This window comes from Sorex fumeus, unplaced genomic scaffold (genome assembly GCF_029834395.1).
Source record: "Sorex fumeus unplaced genomic scaffold, SorFum_2.1 ptg000072l, whole genome shotgun sequence".
Lineage (NCBI taxonomy): Eukaryota > Metazoa > Chordata > Mammalia > Eulipotyphla > Soricidae > Sorex > Sorex fumeus.
Window position 1 is genome coordinate 62,612,989 of NW_026606129.1, and position 21,694 is coordinate 62,634,682.

The window sequence follows — 21,694 nt, forward strand, 5'->3', positions numbered from 1 at the left end:
TTTCTAGTCATTTTATATGGACACAGTAAGAGACATAGTAAGCTTAAAGGGTGACTCTTCTGGGGACATCTCCCTATATATCCCAGACTAGGTTAGTCTTTCCTAACCCTAGCAGTGTCTTTTTCAGTGACTTCTTTTTGGGTCATGTCAGAGTTTGTTCGATGACTGTGCTCTTAACTTTTTATACTTCTTACGGTGCTTAGCCTATCCCTTTTTGATCCCAGGGTAGCTTATAGCTTGCCCTGGGTCCATCTAAGCCCTTCGCCAGGACCCTCCTTTTGGGGGGTATTAGGAAGTAAGCCAGTTGAGACTTGCGTAAATATGATGGATACCCACAAGTAAATATTATTCGAAGTCAATTATCTTCCATGTTACAAAACCATAGCATTAACTGTCTTCATGTGCTGATATAATTGCTCTAAGGTAAACTATGCAAAGGACAAAAAGGAAAGAGAAAAGTAATATTTCACTAATATACACAGACTCCAAAGCCCTCAGAAGAATTTGACTTTATAAGCCACATGGTCTGATTTGGAGATATTAGTTATTAACAACTAGGGGAAGAAGAGCACAAAGGAGAAGTTACAGATAAACACACAGGTTTGGGAGTGCCTGTGGAATTGGGTGTGCCTTGGGACCACTATGATGGGGGTAACTCAATAAATCTAATCTCCGTATGGGAGGTGGGGGAGAAAGAACAAACCACCCTTAACCCTAAAATGCTTAGGGCTGTAATCCAACAGGGGACCACACCCACTGGTGCTCAGAGCTTACTCAAAGACCATAGGGGGTGCCAGGGACTGAAACTCCCTGTTGGCTGCATGCAAGGCAAGTTTCTTATTCATGGTACTATCTCTCTCGTACCCCTAGGGTTTTTTTCTTTTAATTTTTAATTAGATTGTCTGTTCTCTTGAGGTTGTGACATACTCAGCCTCTTATACCTGTTATTATGGCTGAGGTAGAACTTAGAAGTTACAGTTTTATTTTTTCCTGAGTAATATTTCAGAAATAAAAATAAGAGAGCTAGTACTGGAGCTCTTGTCATCTTGGCCAAGGGCTAAAGTCATTGCAGTGTCTTAATAGTAATTTTCAAGAAGTTTGAAACTTTTTTTTTTTTTGCTTTTTTGGGTCACACCCGGCGATGCTCAGGGGTTACTCCTGGCTCTGCACTCAGGAATTACTCCTGGCAGTGCTCAGGGGACCATATGGGATGCTGGGAATCAAACCCAGATCAGCCGCGTGCAAGGCAAACACTCTACCTGCTGTACTATCGCTCCAGCCCCTCAAAACATGGTTTTTCGGCAAACAATAATAAATATTAAATCTATGTTAAATCCAAGTCATTAATGAGATAAATAATAGAATGACTAAGGGATTTGAGAAAACATTGGGAGGAACTAGGTAATTTTTGAATAACAAAGAATGCCAGGATGTGAGTCTTGGTTAGACCCAGTATTGGTTAGTGTCCTATAATGTTACAAAACTAGTATATTTTTCTTTTTTGAAATGATATAAAACTATAGGTTAATGTGCAACTTCACCACAGCTGACCTTTAAGCATAGTGAATGGTAAATGAAAGAATCTACATGTCTTTTGGTAATTAAGTAATTTGAGGGTGAATTCATTGAATTTTATACCAATAGAATATTCAGAGCACTCAATGCATTTTTTGACCTTATTCCTATATTTGGATTGTTTTTCTCACAGTCAGTTTTTGATGCTTTTCTTGTAATTGATTTTTGATGCAGTTTGGGATGCAGTTCTTGAAGCAGTTTTATGGCCTGAGATTTCTCTTTTTTTTTTTCCCTTTTGGCTAGTGTTGGTGGCTGGCCTACATATCTGCAAGGTGCAGCTCTTTGCAAGTTTCATGTGAACTCTTTATGATACTGTTTTGTTTTAATTTATTAAGGGGGTATGGGGCCCGACCTGGAAGTGCTCAAGAGCTACTCCTGACTGCTAGAGGTGCTGGGGGAACCATACCTGGTATTGGGTGTTGAACCGGGGTCAGTTGCCTACAAAACAAGTACTTTAACCCCTGTACTTTTTCTCTGACTTAGTGATGTTTGAATCGCTTGTTTCCTCCTGTGATACTAAGTTGAGTTCCTTATCGTCACGTCTGTCTTTAATCCATGAGGGTTCCCATATCCCTCACAATTGCTTAACATGCCGGCAGAAAAGAGGCGATTGGACAAGGCTGAATTACACAGACCTGAGCAAATGACTCACTTTGCTGTCCTGGCTTTCACCATGTCTCTGCCACTTCCCACATACGTGATCTTGAATAAGTTGGTTTGTTTTCTTTTTATTTCTATGCCATACCAGCGGTGCTCACTCGTGAGGGGACTTTAAGGATTTGTATGTGGTGCCAGAAATTGAACCCGGGTCAGTTGCATGCAAGATATGTGCCTTATGGCATACAATCTCTCCAGTTCCAAAGTCCTTTTACTTTGAAACCTCCAGTTTTGTCTTCCACAGTGGGTTGATGTATGGTGTTTACTTTGTAGGAGTACTTTGAGGACTACAAGATTAAATTAGTGCCTGTCACATAGTAAGTTTTCAGTTGAAGTTTCTTTCACGCGCTCTCATACTGCATACTAGACATTCTCTGCATGGGTTGCAGAGCTACATGCACTAAAGAATTAGGGAAGAACCACTGGAAAGATAGTCTGCAGCAGGTCCGGGTGATCCCGAGTGCAGAGACAGGAGCAAGTCCTGAACATTGCAGGGTGTTTGTCCCCAACCCCTATCCCCACATCACCACCAAATGCAGCTTAAAAGTAGGGACAATTGGCATTCAGTACCTTAGCATCCTAGTGGGGAGAGATGGTAGCATAGTTTATAGTAAGTGAGGTGTCTGGCAGCTATGTATTTTGAGACAGTAGTTGCTTATTGTTCGATGTGGCTTGATACTAAACACATATTTTGACTGATTGACTGATTGATACTCAGGCCCCTTCTGGAGGTGTTTTTTTGTTTGTTTGTTTTTTTCCACCTGGCCAGTAATTCAGTGCAGAGTCCTGAGGATGCTGTGCCACTCGGAGCTTGCAGTTGCTGGGGACCATCAAGGCCTCCCTGGATTTATCTGGGTCCCTCTAGGGACTCTGGCAAAACTCAGAGAAACCATGTGGTGCCAGGGACCAAACAAACTGGGACCAGCTTCCCCTTCATTCCTGTATTCTCTCTGGCTCCTAAAAATGTTTTCAAGTGCGGAGTAAGTGTGGATTGGCTGGGTCTTCTTCCTGTTGCAAAAGTTGTCACCTGATTATTGACAACATGTTTTGCTTATGACTTTACTTAGCATCCACTAGTTTGTCAAGTTGGTTCTTGTTTTTTTTTCGGGGGGTGGCGTGTGGTAGGACAGAGGGTATATGTACCAGCATTCAGAGGTTACTCTTGGTTGTGGGGAAAAATGTGCAGTACTGGGGATCAAACTCCTGCACGCAAAAGATATGCTTGCTCTCTTTGCGTCAGTTCCCTGGCCTGCCGTTGGATTTTTGAACAAAAAAAAAAAAAAAGCAAGTTTGTTCAAATTAGGTGCTAGTGGAATCTGAAGGATCATCACAGTCGTTTCTCCTGCTTTTGCTGGCAGGACTGTTGAGGTTGGAAGTCTCAAGTTTTGTTACTGGTAATACTTTTTAAGTTTTGTAGAAAGGAACCTGACTTTCACAGATTCTTTCATATGAAGGTTGCTAGGTTTAAAACACGGTCTCAGTTCACTATGTGTTAACAATAGAGGTTCTTACTGATAATTGGAACAGGGAGGGAGATACACCAAAATTTAGCTGTGGTTATGGTTATTTTTATTTTACTGTTTATGCTTTTTATGTACTCTTGTCTATTTAATGTCCTTTTCTCATTGATATACTTTACCTAATGCATTTCTACAACAAATATTTATTGCTTTTATAATCAGAAAAAACAATAAGTGCTATTAAAAACAAATTTATTGGAAATGTCTAGATGTGTGATAATATGCTTATTGATCAGTTTTGTGTACATAAGATGGTTGCCAGCAGAATAATGGTTCATTATTTTATTTGTGCCAGTAAAATGGTGGTACAGCTTATCGTGCAATTAGATATGGTTAGATAGGTCTTTTTAAATCTGAAGTTCTTCCTTCCTTCCTTCCTTCCTTCCTTCCTTCCTCCTCCTCCTCCTCCTCTTCCTTCCTTCCTTCCTTCCTTCCTTCCTCCCTTCCTTCCTCCCTCCCTCCCTCCTCCTCCTCCTCTTCCTCCTCCTCCTTCCTTCCTTCCTTCCTTCCTTCCTTCCTTCCTTCCTTCCTCCCTCCCTCCCTCCCTCCTCCCCTTCCTTCCTTCCTCCCTCCCTCCCTCCCTCCCTCCCTCCCTCCTCCCCTTCCTTCCTTCCTTCCTTCCTTCCTTCCTCCCTCCCTCCCTCCCTCCCTCCCTCCCTCCTTCCCTTTTCTTCCTTCCTTCCTTCCTTCCTTCCTTCCTTCCTTCCTTCCTTCCTTCCTTCCTTCCTTCCTTCCTTCCTTCCTTCCTTCCCATCCAGATGTGTGTACTCAGGGCTTACTTACTACTGGCTCTGCATTCAAGATTCAAGGCCAGATTGTTCACCCAGGAATCCTGTAAAGCAGGGAGGTCACCTTAGGGTCGACCTTTACCAGCTGAAAAATTCATCTCACATTAGCAGTGAGGATTTAGGCGTCACCCCAACCATTATTTTCCTTATTCATTAGTTTAAGGCATAAAGCTGAGTCTTGACAGGGTTCAAGGGACATTGATGGGTCCAACCTGGGTTAACTGCATGCAAGGCAAGCGGATTATCCACTGAACTATCTCTCTGAACCAGTGCTTTATATTTAGTGGAGTAGGTTGTCATCCATTGTGGACCATGGAAGCTGCTGCTCCCATTTCTGGGCTGCTTGCCTACAAGGGATGTCACCTGTTCTGGCCAAGCTAGGGGCTTGCCCCGCTGACTGGTACTCACCAACTGTTGTAGCCACAGTGCCTTAGCTGTTATGCTTCTACACCTCCTAGCCATCCAGACTTCTGTGGTTCAAACTAGGCCACATCTGTTATGGGTCCCGTGACCTTCAAAACCTAGACAGAAAGAAATGTAAAACACATTTTTAATCTCTGTGCACTATGCAGATACGTCAGAGTGGAGCACTTAATTAGGAATGTTTTTCTAAATTGTTTAAAAAGACTTTTCATTTTCCTTGTTCATCAGTAGCCAGTGATGATTTGAACAAATTAGTGTTGCTTAGAATATACTGTCCATCATTTGCATCTGATTCCAGAAAGATTTTGTTTAAAAATTCCCTTTGGGAGCATCACCATAGACCAAGAGAATCATGATCTTAGGGGTATATTTCTACGCCAGCTTTTTAGCATATTGATTTTGGCATTTTGGATTGTGTATCTCAAAGGACAGCACTTGTGTGTGCTATCTCTCATTCTCTCTCTCTCTCTAATTCTCTGCCTGTCTCTGTCTCTCTTTCCCTCCTCAGATGAGTAATCCTATGGGGATACTAGACACTCTACGTATGCCTTGATTTCCTAGAAAGTTTGCTTTTAGTTTTAATTTCTTTGTTAATTTCCTGAAGTCACATTTCCTTGAAAATCTTCTGGTCCCTGGAACAGATCTATATTTTCAGCATGAACCTAGTGTTTCATTTGACTTTTTTTTTTTAAATAATAGTATCTCGCCCTTACAGCAGAGCCTGGCAAGCTCCCCATGATGTATTCAATACGCCAAAAACAGTAACAACAAGTCTCACAATGGAGATGTTACTGGGCCCGCTCGAGCAAATCGATGAACAACGGGAGGACAGTGCCACAGTGCTACAGTGTCTAAAATTAAATCGTTCTCTGAATGTACCCCTAAATTAGTTCCCTTTGAAAAACAGAGTGAGTTCAAAGCCAAGCATTGGGATTTTGTTCCTGTGTTCTTCAGTCCCTAGGTTGCCAATATTTCTGATGCATTTAGGAAACTTGCCAAAACATGGAACTAAATGCCTTTATAAAGGTGCTTTCGCTGAGTTCGAAGTATCTTGGTAGAGAAGGGAAACCTAGAGAACCTGAGTTCCCACAATTTGTTAGGAGTTGGATGGAGAAGTAAAGAGAAGGAAGGGAAAAGAGTTTCCTTGAAGTATTCTAGGTTACTTACATTTTGTACTTGAGGCAGAAGCATTAGTAGGAAATGTGCCCTAAAGTTGGTCAAATGGCCTGTTTTCAAGGTGTTCTATAATATATTTTAGATGTTTTAGGTGGATATTTAATTCTGTACATACAAAAATTATTATCAAGAAAAAAATTTAATGAGATATTTTACAGTCATTGTTTCTAATGGAGTTTTTTAAATCTTGTGTTCTTTTTATAATCAACACATCTCAGTCAAGGGTAGCCCCAAGTGGCCAGCGCTGCTGAATTGAACAGCACCATTGCCCAGGCTTCTGACAGTTTCCAATTCTCAGTAAAAATGTGAACATATGTCTGCGTGAACAGGAATTTTTTTTTTGTTTGTTTCAGAGCAAGTGAATTGTTTTCTCAGCAGTTCATTGGTGTTAGCATAATGCCTTCCTGTGTAGGCTGTGGTGTTAGAATTCTCTTTGCAAGCCCTATAATAATTTTCAGGAATTATCACTTTTATTACAGTATTTTTAGTTGCAACTGGAGAGTTTTTACAGTGGGAACTCTCTCAGTGTAAAGTATCATAAAAGAACAATAGCAAACACACATACTGCTCTTCTGGGACACAGGGTTGGGCGTCTAAGTATACCTCATGGAATTCCTAAGACAGGATGCAGCTTGAACTGGTTATCTAAAAGTGGATCTTTCCTTATTGATACAAGTTGGTCAGTTACTAATACTTAACAAGAAAAAAAAATTGAGCATTTTCAGACCTCAGAATAGCCTGTTAGGTCATACCAGGTAGGAACTGTCTGCTAAGATTGTCTAAGGAGGGTTGTGGCTCAGGGTCACTGTATCAACATGCTCTGTGCTAATAGTGTGTTTGGGTCTTTATATTAAAAGAAAAAAAAAGAAGTCTAGATTTAAACATCTAGATTATGCCCCTTCCTTCTTCTCTTTTCCCCTCCCCTCCCCTCCCCTCCCCTCCCCTCTCCTCCCCTCCTCTGCTAAGACTCTGGTTACCCAAGGGGTTTCCCTGGGTTTGAACCCTGGTCAATGCATGCGAGGTAAGTGCATTGCTCGTTCTTTCAGTCCCATCTGCCAAACACATTTCTGTCTTATAGACCCTCAGAATCACCAGGCAGTGCTCTTGACCTTCATTTCCCCGTGTCTACAGAACGTGGGTTTGAATTTCTCAATCCTGAGCTGTGCAAAGTGACTTTGCTACGGTGCTTAACTTTTCTGAGTCTTGAGAAATGGCATCCCAGAGTTGGTTTACTCCTCAGCATCCTGGTCAGGCTAACAGACAGTGGTGTTCTAGTGGAAGAGCAAACCCCTGGCTCCTGGTCACACCTTGTGCTGAAGAAACTCTTCACTGTGGTTTTGCTGTTTCTTTTAGAAACAGAAGCACTGCAGGAGCAGTTTCAGCATCAAAATTGTTTTTCTGACACTGATGAGCATCATTTCAATACATTTTTTTTCCAGACTATGTCCACCTGGTGCCTGCATTTCTTTCATTGTTTTGTCCTGGGATTGAGTGTTTCTTCATTTTGGATAAAATTATTTTAGCGAGAACTCTCTTTTCAAAGCATCACTCCTTTAAAGACTCCTTCCTGCAGTGTCAAGGGGGAAGTCCTAAATGCATTTCAGAAAGAGCCTCCCCCTTTCTCACAAGCACTGATTCCTGAATAAACCTCATATCATGTATAATTTTTGAAACTCTTAAAATCTACAGCCTTTTGGGCTCCATTGTGTTACGTATGAAAGGATGGATTAACTTGAACATGGCACAAAAGAAAATCCTGAGGTTCTCATCAGCTTCTTCTACCATTCATTGCTCTCACCTTTCCTTGGATTTCACTGACTGATTACACCAAAGTGATATTTAGGAGCAAATGTGTTTAATAAACCTTTGTGAGCAATGCAAAAGAAGTCATTATTTTCAAAAATCCACTCAGGATTTCCGTCTGCAGTCCTGTGGTTTTGCTGCTTGTGTTATACCAATTTGTTCCAGGGTATTTCCTTGCATATGCTGTCTGGTTCTCAAGTGCTGTCTCAGATTTAAAGGGATTTTTAAAAATTTAAACCATTTTGCTTGATAGGGAGTCCCAAAGATGCAAAATTTCCTTTTGTTATTACTCTGTTTACAACATAAAGAATAGAAAGTGTCACTTATTGCCCCTCCCACCCCAAGTTTAATTTACTATATTGCGGAGACATAAAAGGATTTAAATTCAGAGTTGGACAAGGCTCTTTGCAAGTGATTTCATTCAACTTGTTATAAACAAATACGGTTGAAAACAAAAAAGAAATAGTAAACTGAAAGTTTTGGTTTGGGATTTAAGTGTTCTGTAGTTAGAATATTGCATTTCCAGTTGACTCTTTAAATGGATCTTGCAGGGTCAAGGAAGTAACTCAGTGGGACTTTGCACGTGGGAGCCTGGGCTTCATCCCTCAGTACCTTATGGTTCCTGAACACTGCCCAGTGTGGCCCCCAAAGACAAAAACAAAAGCACCAAAAAGGGTTTCTGTATAATCTGTCAAATTCAGAGATTATAGAGAAGGCTCAGCCAAACAAAGAAATTAAAATAAAAAAAAAAAAACCTTCTTACTTAAAGCTGCCTTTTCTTCATCAGAAAAGAACTTTGGGTAAATTGCTCTTTATCCAAAAAAAGTTTTTCCCCATGTAATTAGTTTAAGAAATTGCTTTTAGAACTAGTTAGAGTTGACTTAGATATAAATGCATTTAATGCATTTAGTCATTTTGATGTACTTGTGAAAATTTTATGTGATTAAGAATTTTCAATTTAAATCATCTTATTTGAGATTGTAATAGCCCCTTTAAAGTATTTCTGTTAAGACTCGCATTGTTAGTTGAATTTAATAACTTCTTCAAGAAAAGCCAAATGGAAGATACTTCTGGTGGTATTTTTTCCCCCCTGTAGTTGAAGAGATCAAATCTGTAATGTTCGGGGATATCTGGTTGCAACATTAAAGTGGTTGCCCCGCCAGTTTCTTTTTCTCTCTCTTTATCCCAGTGTTACGGACAAGACTACATTAACTGATGCAGACACAGTGATGGGAGGTCTGTTGTGGAGGGGGAAATAGTTCTGTGGACTTGATATAATGGTGCATGTGGCTATGATTATTGTTGCATTTGGTTAATAATTTCTCATTACTGGCCAGCAGGCATATTTGTAGTTTGTTCCCCCAACCACTCCATTTATTTGTTTTATACGTTTTTGGATCTGGAGCGATAGCACAGCGGGTAGGGCGTCTGCCTTGCACGCAGGCAACATGGCCGACCCAAGTTCGATTCCTCCGCCCCTCTCGGAGAGCCCGGCAAGCTACCGAGAGTATTCGATATGCCAGACACAGTAACAACAAAGTCTCCAATGGAGACGTTACTGGGCCCGCTCGAGCAAATCGATGATCAACGGGAGGGCCTTTACTTTACTTTACTTTACGTTTTTGGATGGAGTATGTTTGGGTTTTTGTATCCCACCTTGTGGTGCTCATTCCTGGCTCTGTGCTCAGAAGTGTCCTCTGGGTGCCGGGGTTCAAACCCATGTCATTACATGTAAAGCAAGCACTTTCCATCCTGCACATACGATCTTTTTGGACCTACAAGGAACAGTTGCTTGTTAATAAAATTTCGTGATTACAGACAGACCATCCTGAGCAATTGCTAAAATCAGTTGTTTTTCTGCTGTGCTTAGGATTGAACCCAGGGCCTAAGACAAGCATGACAGATGTTATGCCATGAACTACATCTCTGAGCCAAGCCAAATTTTTTGATCATCATAAAACAATGAATTATCTAGACTAATTTATTAAATATGCCTTACTGATATTTCTTACTGTTTCACTGCTCATGGCTCATAGCTCTGAGCTAGGAACTAATGTTCCTTTTGAAACAGAGTTGGAGTTTTTTTTTTTTTTTGAGTTGGGGGCCTTACCCAGCAGTCCTCAGGCACTACTCATAGTTCTTCGCTGAGGAATCACTGGGGTTGCTTTGAGGAGATGGTAGTTCCAGGGATCTAACCCAGGACACCCACATGCAAAGCATGTTCTCTGCCTCTTGAGCTGCCATATTTTTAAAATGTTTAAATTGAACCACAGTTGAATTACAAAATGATGAAGCTGTTCATGATTGAGTGGCCATATTCGCTTCTGTTGGGGGATGAAACATAGTATAGGGATTATTTGATTCAGGTGCTTGCTTTGCAATGAGGCTGACTGGTTCAACCCTCAGTACTGTGTATGGTTTTCCCTGACTCTGCCAGGTGACGCTCTTGAGCACAGAGCCAGGAATAATACCTGAGCGTGGTTGGCTGTGGCTTAAACCCAGAATCCCACTCTCCCTATAGGAATAACTTCGGGAGGTAGAGAGAAGCCGCATTAGATTTTAAGGCCATGGACAGGTTCATGCAGTTCTTAAAAAAATAAATAAATTGCCTCCCTAATCCTCTTAAAAAATCTATGGTTCAGCCACCATGTACATCAACAAGTATCATAGATACTTTTTTTTAAATAATTCTTGGGTAATACTGAGATTATGGTATTATGATCAATATAGATCTACGAGAAAGCACAGTATCCTTGCTGTCTTTCTTTGCTTTGCTTATAAGGTCGTTATAGGTAATTTGTTTCTGTTACCTTTTTAAAAGTTGACATGTATAAGCAATATTATGCTGGGTATAACTAGTGTTAGTTCTGTTTCAGATGATAAGGGGTGAAAGGGGAAAGCCGCAGAAAATAATAGCAAAAAGCTAAGGGAGATTAGGTTGATACCTCACTTGATAACATGGAACAGTGAACCCATTTGCATGCTGGAGCAATGCGTTCCAGTGGATTCATTATGTATTTTCAAGGAAAGCATATTAGACCATGCAGACTGCCTTCTATTGTTCTTCTTTGACTCAAGAAGAAAAAGCCCATTTCAGAAGCCTTTAAAGCCCTGTAGGATTTTATTCTTGCTCCTGTCCGCCCCCCTCCTCCTCTCCTAAATAGCTCACGGGGTACGAGCCAGGCTCAAGCTCCATCCCTCTTTCCGGCCAGCCTCATGCATACTTCTCCTCCTTTTTCAATGCTGCTTCCTTCCTGCCCATGCCTTTACCAGAAATGGCCTTCTCACCCACTCTCAGTTATATTATACCTTTCTTGCGTTTTCTTTCATTATGTCATCTTTGTTTCATTTTAATTTTCCAATTTTTAACCTTGTATACAAGTTGTTTAGTATTTGCTCTCCCCCCCCCACCCCCGCAGTGTTGAGGGCTTACTGATCACTCCTGGTAGTGCTTGAGGTGCTGAAGACAGAACTTGGGGTAGGTATGTGCATTGTAAGCACCTTACTCGCTGTTCTTTCTCTCCACAAATTTTAAACTGACCTTAGTGACTGGCCGTCCAGTATACTGGAAGCTCACAGAAGGTAGGAACAATCCGTGTGGGATATGGATTTCTGAATGATTCATAGGAGCATCTACCTTGGACACATGATGAGTACTTGGTAGAATCTTGCCAAACTCCCTAAAAGTTCTCTCTGGCCGAAAAAATGTTAGTAACTACTTAACTAGCTAGTCAGAGTGGAAGTGGAGTAGCTACTTGGCTGACCAGATGCATAGCACTTTGGGGAATAATATAGAGCAGAGTGGCTAGCTAGTCAGGGTAGAATTGGTATCTCCAGTCTGGTCCTAGAGGTGCTAAGTTCTGGGTTTACTGAGCTAAAGCTTTCAGAATCAAGTCACTCTCAGCTGTGAGCTATGTGTGCTCTGACCCAAAAAAGTGTCAAGGTTGGATAGCCCTTGTTGTTTGATTCCCAAATTTATGGACGAGGGTTTGTGCCTGAAACATCTCCCCCCACCCCCCCAATATACAACATCATTGGAGAATATCTTGGTGGGTTTCTTTAGTTACTGTGAAGCGCATTTACCTCTCAGTTCTGGAAATGTGAATGATATGCACAGTGCTTGCCTTTTTTGGTTGCCGTTCCCACACTTTGGTTTTGAGATGGGCACCATTACAAATGATAAAGAAAAGAAAGTATGGCAGGACTCAATAAGCCCAGCAAACCCTTGCCCAAAGTAAACAAAAAATAAATAAAGAGCATGTTGCATCATTTTCATTTACCTAACACAGCTTGTAAACTTAATATTTATTTTTCTGCTCAAACAGGAGTAGTTTTCTTTTTCCTAGACAATAGCTAGTGTTTATGTAATCTTAAGTGCTAGTCTCCGTAGCACGTCAGAGATTCCCTGTACATTTTCCAGTAAGTGCTATTCCGACTGTGATTTTATTTTGGACTCTTGCCGATGGTGGGAGGGGGTAGAGTCACAAGTGCAATTGCCTTCCTTTGAAATGGTTTCATTTTCAGTTTTCTGAAAGGCATGTAGAAACTTTTTATTTGTGATATTGGCTTTTGAGTAGGTGGAGTAGCTATTAACTCAGATATTTATCATTCCTAAAGTTCAGTTGTAGCACAGCGTCACACTAATCGAGATTTGGTAGTAGTGCCTGTTTCAGGACTAGAACAATCTGGGGGCATGTTATACCCTTTTTTCTTATTTTACTTATACCATAGGATTATTGGAAGAAAGGCAATTGAATGAGTTAATTATGGGACTAGACCATGAATGACAAACTCAGATAAGCAATTGAAATAACCAAATGGGGTTGAATTGAACCATAGTTCTTGTGAAAAGAGCCAGTTGCTGTGCATATAACATGTTGATATTTAGGGATATCTTCCAGATTTCTCATTCAAAATTAGGCATTGGAGTTTCATTGATGGGTTTTCCCTATACTGGCAATATAATAAAACACATATAAATAAAAACAAATGTGCTGGAACTAGAGCACAGCAGGTAGGGCTTTTGCCTTGCACGCAGCCAACCCGGCTGACCCGGGTTTGATTCCTCTGCCCCTCTTGGAGAGCCCGGCAAGCTACTGAGAGTATCTCGCCCACATGGCAAACCCTGGCAAGCTACCCGTAATGTATTCCATATGCCAAAGACAGTAATAACAATTCTCACAATGGAGACATTACTGGGCCCGCTCAAGTAAATCGATGAACAACAGGGGGATAGTGACAGTGACAGAGTGATAGTGTACACATATCCTGGGTGACATAAAACCTCTAGGTCTGGCTGTATGCAGCATGATGGTTACCAGTATGAAGTCTCTGAGCTCATTTGGACCTTTGTGTTGATCATTAAAGTTTCAAAGGGAACACACCTGTAAGACTTACAGATTTCTTGTAGTTGACACTGTCACAGTCTCTCAATATCTTTCTTTTCCTGGTAATCTTAAAGAATCAGGAGACTTGATTTATTAAGAGTCAAATTCTTACAATAGATAGGAAAAGCCAAACAATTGATTTTTAGTTGTTACCATTAAATATTGGAAGCCAGGATCTGTTTTTTTTTTTTCTTTTGACAGGCACATTTGAGTAAAGTGAACCTTGGTATTTTTCAAATATTCATCACATATGTCTAATGAGCCTTAGTATAAGCCAATTTAGAAAGGTGTTACTTTCTTTAACCTGTTGTTTTATTTCAGACAGATGTGAACAGTGTCATAGTTAATGGCATAGGATGGCTGTTCATTTTTGTTCCTTTTACCTTAGTACCCAATTAAAAACTAGAATCTGACTTTTGCAATCACGTAGAATATTATAATAAGCAGAAGTTGGGGCTTGCCTTGCACGTGGCCAACCCAGGTTTGATTCCCAGTATCCCATATGGTCCCCTGAGCACCTCCAGGAGTAACTCCTGAGTGCAGAGCCAGGAGTAACCCCTGTGCATTGCCAGGTGTGACTCCCCCCCCCCCCCCCAAAAAAGCAGAAGTTAGTTATTTTGTTTCTTTTCCTGATCTGTTATTTTGTCTTTCTTTATAATTGTTGAATCACCGGGCTAGAGCGATACCACAGCGGTAGGGCGTTTGCCTTACTCGCAGCCAGCCCAGCAGAGCTGGGTTCGATTCCTCCGCCTCTCTCGGAGAGCCTGGCAAGCTACACATGATGTATTCAATATGCCAAACACAGTAACAACAAGTCTCAAAATGGAGCCCTTACTGGGCCCGCTCGAGCAAATCGATGAACTATGGGAGGACAGTGTTTGTTTTGTTTTGTTGAATCACCATGAGATAGAGAGTTTCAAAGCCGTTCTTGGTTGTGTATTCATTCGGTGTTCCAGCACCCATCCCTCCACCAGTGTTATGTTAGTTTTCATGAGCTGGTTTTGTATTCTTTTTTCTTTTAAATTGCCTATGAGTTTTAGTAATCTGTTTGCTTAAAAAAGAAGTTGCATAGTCTCTACATTAAGTCTCTTTATCACTTTAGATGATGAAAAGTATTTTTGGTAGTTGGGACAATAAGTACATTTGAATATTATAAAATAGGTAATCTACTGTAATATAATCTATTGTATTTGAGGTTAGCTGAGTATCACAAACAACTAGAGGAACCATTTGTGATGCAGTGGTTACAAAGGAATGCACTTCTTGATTCTACTTTTATGGGATGCTCACTAAGTACTTTTTACTACAATTAATTGAAATGCAAGCACAAAGAAGATGAGAGACTGATCAGAATATTTAATTACTCTTAGCTGTAATTTGATACTTTTGCCCATTGTAGGCATAAAAAAGATAAAGATTTATTCATTTTAGAGTATTGTGTGAGATTTAATGTTCTTAAATGCTCTTTAAAATTTAGAGAAAATTACACTTGATAGAGATTTCGCCATCCTTGAGGGATCTTTAATTTGTTTGTTGTATGGGTAGTTATAACAGATATAAACAGCCCGATTAACTGCTTTTCTACCATTTTGGAAACGAGTCGTCTGGATTTGAAAATGTGAGTGTTTGTCACTTATTTTTAATCAACTTATTTTTGGAAATAATTTTGGCAAAGAACTAGAACTTTTTCTGTGAGAGCCATCATCCCTAATCCTCATCCTGTAATTTTCATTCTGGCACTGAAGAATCAGAATTTCTTTGCTCTGTTGTTTTTCGGTTTTGGATGGAAGTGAATTCTCCCAGGCTCCTAAATTCTTTGGATTGTATGTTTCTCTTTGCTTGTTTGGGGGCCACACCCCATGGTGTCATGTGGGGGCTACACTGGGGTCTATGCACTGGGGATCTTGTGGGGCAAGGGATTAAACTTGGCTTTCCTAATACAAACTCGCTCTAAGCCCTTTGAGCTTTCTCTTTGGATCTCAGTTCTCTAGGATGACCCAGAATTATATATACAGTTAAATGGAAATGTCCTCAAGTGTCACTGCACTGTTATTGCGTTTGGTACACTATATTTGGCCTGTTGTAGATGGAACACTGGGCTGTTAATCATAAACTTGTTCTGGTTCCACTTCTATACAACCTCTGCCGTTGAAATGCTTTTCCCTTTAAGAGGTTAGGACTAGATTGAGATCAAGTAAATTCTGTTCCTTCAGTAAGTTAGCTCGAAGAGTCATGTGGAGGAATGCTGTGGTTATTTTGAAGAGTTGGTCCAGGCCCAGATCTTCCTTTCTTGGCAGGCACCTCAGACTTCATTTTCATGCGCACCAGATGCATATGTAAATGGATCACCTTTGTCAGAAACAATAAAACATTAGTTGCACACTTTAATTTCAATTCACACACTTGCCATTTGAAAAGAAAAATGTTCTTTATCAATATGTAAGGACGTTTTATTTTTATCCGGAGTAGATGCAGTGACCCTTCTATACTCTTTGGCAGTGAAGCCTAGGAAATGAAATCTATGTCAAGAAAGCTGTTGAATACAGTGTTTGGATATGCTAGTTTCTATGTATAAGAAATGTTTACCCTACAAATTAACAGGAAGGCTTGACACAGCTTGAAAGTCCCCTCTCCCAGTCAAAATTTGTGTGAGACGCAGAGAGTAGGGATTACGTAGAATCCTCCTAAAGATGCGGTTCCGGCAAGTGGGGTACACATCTGCTTTTACATTCCTATAATAAAAGCCTTTATTGTTAGAAAAGGGTAGATCTTGGAAATTAAGTCATGCACATAGCAAGCAGTTTCATTGATGTCTTAACTGGTGGTAACTCAGGATATTTATATAGGCGTGGATTGGGCCTTTGGGTCTGGAAACAGTTTTATCTTTTTCCTGAGGGCTGAAACTGAGGTAGACTCCACAGAAATTCTGAGAGGTGGTAGAGTTTATGGAAATTCTCTGATGAAAATACCTGTCACTCATATAGCCGTTCTGCATAGCAACCAGCTTGACTTAAGATTCCGCCTGCTGAGGGAAGCGGGGGCATCACTGGCTAGTTAGTGCTATTGGTTTTGAAATCTCTACTTTCATCCTGTCAAAATTGAGAGACTCAAATTCTCTTATGTGGTGGGAGTCACTTGGTATTTCCCTCCTAAACTTATTTCAATATTAGACTATCCAAACCTTGAACACTGCCCGAGTTTGATAAGCCTCAGTGGCCAGATGTGTTACTGTGCGTTTGTGTGTGTGGGCACTAGAGACCACCTCTTAAGTATACAGCAGTGTACATGCTTGAGAACGACTTCTTTCTCCTCCTCCTTTCTTCATCTTCATCTTCCTCCTCTTCCTCTTCTTCCTCTTTTTTTTTCCTTCATCGTGCACTCTGGAATGACTCCTGGCAGACTCAGGGACCATATTGGGGTGCCAGGGATTGAACTCTGTTGGGCTGTGTACAAGGCAAGTTCCCTATCTTTGTACACTCACCCCATCCCCTCCTTTCTATGTTCTTTTTTCTTTTTCTTTTTGGGTCACACCCGGCGATGCGTAGGGGTTACTCCTGGCTCTGTACTCAGGAATTACTCCTGGCGGTGCTCGGGGAACCATATGGGATGCTGGGAATTGAACCCAGGTCGGCTGCATGCAAGGCAAATGCCCTACCTGCTGTTTTATCACTCCAGCCCCTCCTTTGTATGTTTTACCCTGGTTACATTACTGCTATTCTGTTTCCTCAAGGCATGATATAGCGCACTAAAATTTCTCCTGAGCTTTCTGCTGATGAAGGATTTCAGTTCCATAAAACATCGTGAATTCTGTGCCGGAGAACTTGGTAGAATATGTGTTTGTGTAACACTAACCCCTCTCTCTTATTAGTCACATGATAACCATAGGTGGATTTGCACTTTTTGTCTCTTGTGAAGAGTGAAACTACATATTTTCATAAGCATGCTTCATTTTTAATTGTATAATTAAGTTGCTGATATAAGCAAGTATGTAATTTCACATTAAGGTAAGGATCTGTAAAGGCATGCATTTGCATAATTTAATTTTCTGCACAGAAGATATTGAAAATCAATACTATGATTCATAGCCTTACCATATCACTGCCATGTTGCTGTTGGTTGGCTGCTTGAGCTTAAAAGAATACAAAAAGTATTAAAATTGATTGAACGTGGTGTGCTGAGTCTGTATCTTTACTTGGGAACTACAGATTGTTTCTCTTTGCAAATCTCTGCTATTTGCCAGTAAGATATTAAGTTGTCCAGCATACTCTATGCATATTTGAACCATTTTTTCAATGATGATTTTTTTGTTTTGTTTTTGTTTTTGGTCCATCTGGCTCAGTGATAGGGAGTCACTTCGCATGGTGCTCATCGATGATGCAGATCAAAGCCTGGCCTCCTGCATGCAAAGTATGTGCTCCAACCAGTTGAGTGATCTCTCCCTGGCCCTCAAAGGATGATTTTTTAAAAAGCTTTAAAAATGAATTTCGCTGCTGGATAAAAAAAAAAAGCATTGAAGCGTTGTGTTTTGTTTTAAATGATGCAACTGCCAGTAAGTCGTGCTTGATAATGCTACTCTTCAGGGAAAAAGAAAACACACATTACTGACATAGAAGAAATAAGATGAAAAATAAATATAGTCATCTTCAATGACTAGTCTGTGTGTAAGAAATCCAGCGCCAGGTCATAAATTCCTTTGCTACTCTGTTCATTTCTGAGTTGCATCCTTTAAAAATATTGGGTAGTAAGGATAATTTTTCCAGCTTCTCCCCCTCCCCCCTTGTGTCACACCCGGCAATGCTCAGGGGTTACTCCTGATTCTGCACTCAGGAATCACTCCTCATTGTCCTCATTGTGCTTGGGCTTGGGGGACCATATGGGATGCCGGGGATTGAACCTGGGTCAGCCGAGTGCCAGGCAAATGTCCTACTTGCTGTACTATCGCTCAGCTTCTTGCTTCAGATGTTTGCTGTTCTCATTAGAAGCCAGTGACTAGAAAGCAGGATAGGAGAGGAGAAGCTTGTGCTTCTGTCGTGCTTGTGTAACTTATCCATGCATTATGGTGCACCCACGGAAAGAGATACTTCTATTCTTGGTTCTAGCAGCACCCAGTGGGGCCAGGGACCACTCTCAAGAGACACTGGACCCAGTGCTGATCCAGCCCAATAGTGCTGGGGACCATCAGAGCTACCTCAGAAGTGCTTAGAGGAACCATGCATGCAGTGCTGAAAATAGAATGTAGGGCCTTCAACCCAGGTAGGCTGAGAACTACTGATCCCCAGGGAGCTTAGACCCCGTCACAAGTCAGGCAGCATGCCCCGTTGAGCCATCTTTTCTGCCCATTTGTACCTTGTGTGTGCCACCTGCACTGTATCTCAATGAGTAAGATGAAGACAGGACCCGCCCACCTTCCTTGGGATGGTCCTGAATTCCCTGTTACATCAGCAATGGGGCGATTTATGGAAAACTACACTCTATCCCTAGCGAACCTCTTCAGAGTGTTCCGCTTCTCAGTATAGATCTCTTACATCCCACTGAGATGAATATGGATGGCTGGATTTTGGGAGGATCCAGATTCTATTACTTTGCATTGTCGTACGAGGGCTTGTTATGTTTATCTCCCTTGTTTTTGAAATTGGATGTACCTTTGTAGATTTTGCTTTCTTGCTCTTAGGTTAGTGGGCTTGGGAGACTACTTGCAGGTGTGAAGCGCTGAAATCTGTGGCCTACATCTAACCTAAGGACAGATGGAATTGTGAAATACCTATAAATACCCTGGTATCTGGTAAAAAATCTCTGTGGCTTTGCTTTCCTGGCAGGACAGTTAATAGAACTCCAGTGAAGACACTGCCTTCCCAAGAGATGCTGCTGACTGCCTTTGTCATCCTTTGTACCAACAACCCCAGTGATCTCAAAGGTTCTGGGAAATGCAAAGTACCTCCTTTTCAGGAAACAGAAGGGTGGAGTGGGCGTGGAGACTCCAACTTTAGATAATATCTTCTGTAAAGGATGTTGTGTAGAAATTAATAACATCCTGGAACACAAACCATTCCCATATTTGTAATCTGGTTTATTTGTATTTGAGATTTCTTCCTCAAACTCTGGTTCAGGTCAGGTTCCTTGTCTAATTTCTAAGATTGACACCATACTGGTGTGATTTCTGCTGCATTCTGCTGTTTTCTGCCCAACCAGCTCTTGGTTAGTGTTATGGCAACACCTGTCAAGTTACAGGCTATGCAGGTGAGAGTTGAGAGTTGTAGGTTGCTACGCAAGGATGTTTGTGCTTCTTAAGTCTTGCTCCAAAATAAGAGTCACCTGAAGAACTTTACGGGGTTTGGGGGGAGGGGGGAAGAAAAGCTGTTATCTGGGCCCCACTCCAAATCAATGAAATTCGGAGGCAGGTTGGAGGGCATCAGTAGTAGTTGTTAGTATAATTATAGCATCCGGAATTGGGAGTAACTAGAGTCTCTACCATAGTCTTTTCTGGATGGAGAAATTTGTGATCAGGAGTTGCAATGAGGTATTTGATGGTCACTGTTAGTGTCATTTGAGGCATCTTTTGCCTGTAAGTCACAGAAAAGTGAACTTTGGTAGATGCTTAGTTCGAGTAAATATGAAACTGTCCCATGGGTTGTTTTCAAATATGCTTTGCCACAGATTTAAGTTTTGTGAACCAAAATTGACTCAGTTTTTGTTTCCTCTAGCCTTACTCCATTTTCAGCTCCTCCATAGATCCTGTAGTTGACTCTCAACCTGTCTCACAAGACTCTGGCTCCCTGTCGTAACACTTTTAGGAAGAGAGAAAAGTTTCCTGATTGGCTAGGTGCAAGTTCCACTAGGAGCATGGTTCATCATGATTGGTGTCAAACACACCAGACTCACATATGGAGCTGGCACTCTTGACATGGCGTTCCAGTGCATGATTTGTGGCCGGTGTGGTGGAGTCTGGTGCTTTCAAACTTGCTCTCTGCAATACGTTTTCATTATGTTGTCAGGCATTTGATTTTATTCTAAGATTTTGACTTCCATTATTATTTGGAGTTGGGGAGAGGGGGCTTTGGCCACACCTCATGTTCTCAGGGGCTTTCCCAGGTTAGGTGCACAAGTGCCTCAACCCCTGAACTGTGTTCCTGAACTGTGTCCCTGGCCCTTATCAGGTATTTGATATACACTCTGCCCAGTGCTATATGAGGTACCTTTTGTGTAGAAGCTTGCATGCTATTCATAGCAATCCTATGAAATCGGTATTTTAAGCTCCATTTTATAGGCAAGGGAAGTGAGATTCTATTTTTTTTGTGGCCCCATTTCCTTTCTCTTGGCTTTTTCTCTGTTTTGTTGATAATTTGGGGTTCCTTTTTAAAATCTGTCTGAGTTGATGGGCTTCTCTGGGACTTGTGGTTTTGGTTTCATCAGGTTCCGTTGTGCCAGATGCGGGAAATATGTTCTGGGCTTTTGAGCACCTTTTGCAGCCCTGGGCTTGTGGGAGATGACCTGGGGCCCACAGGCCCTGGCTTCCCATAGCTAATGTGTTTCTATGGGTAAAACTGTTCCGGAGGCCTCATTTGTTACCACAAACATGAGGAGGCAAACCTGCTAACAATCATGGCCAGCAATGCAGATCATGGTGAGAAAGGAACCAGAAGGACACATGGTCACTTTAGATGGAGAGGAGGGGACAACAGTCATAGGAGAAGCAGAATGCTAAGGGAGCACCTGCTGTCCTGGCTCCAGCCACACCCATGGAAGAAGACATCTGGTTTGTAGGTGCTTCTGGTGGACACTGATGCCTAGGCCCGCAGGCAATGTCGAGGCCAAGCAAGCACAGTGGGAGGCCTTTGGCTTCTGTCCAAAGCCTGGCCCTGGGGATTGGGAGGTGTTGAGTATCCAGCCAGTGAGATTTGACCAAGTGCTTTGCCAGAAAGAAGAGTTGGAGTTGGTGGAGAAGCAGGTGACTGATGGTCAACGGCAGAGTTTGAGTTGGACCAAGCTGCCCAGCGATTGAAGGTATTCTTTCTCAGTCATCGCCTGGAATCAGAATCTGGACGTGAAGATAGAGGACGCACGCAAGAGTCAAGGACAGGAAAGACCAGCTATCGGGCCTGGAGGGGGCTCTGTTGGTGGGCCATCCTCTCAACCCAGCAGTCTCTGTCCACGACAGGTGCTGCCAGTTGAGGCCCACAGGCCACAGGCAGTCTCCTCAGCCAGATGCTTGCATTCTTATGCAGGTGCGGGCGCATATCTGCTTCTGAGAGCTTCCAACAGAGGGAGTGAGTGTCAAATCTTGGACCTTGGCGGGTGGAGAGGTGGACAGCATTACTGTTGGCTGCTCCCTCTCCACAGCCTCACTGTGAGGGGGCTGTCACTGCTG

The 21,694-nt window shown here is 41.7% G+C and overlaps 1 protein-coding gene and 1 non-coding gene across 4 annotated transcripts in view; one reads left to right on the forward strand and one right to left on the reverse strand.

Moving 5' to 3' along the window:
- PTPRG (protein tyrosine phosphatase receptor type G) overlaps positions 1 to 21,694 on the forward strand; it is an 822,933-nt gene that overhangs the window by 184,847 nt on the left and 616,392 nt on the right. The gene's annotated exons all lie outside the window — the stretch shown is intronic.
- LOC130038012 (U12 minor spliceosomal RNA) lies at positions 4,559 to 4,707 on the reverse strand. The gene has a single exon (XR_008794570.1). It is a non-coding gene; the product is annotated as a U12 minor spliceosomal RNA (small nuclear RNA).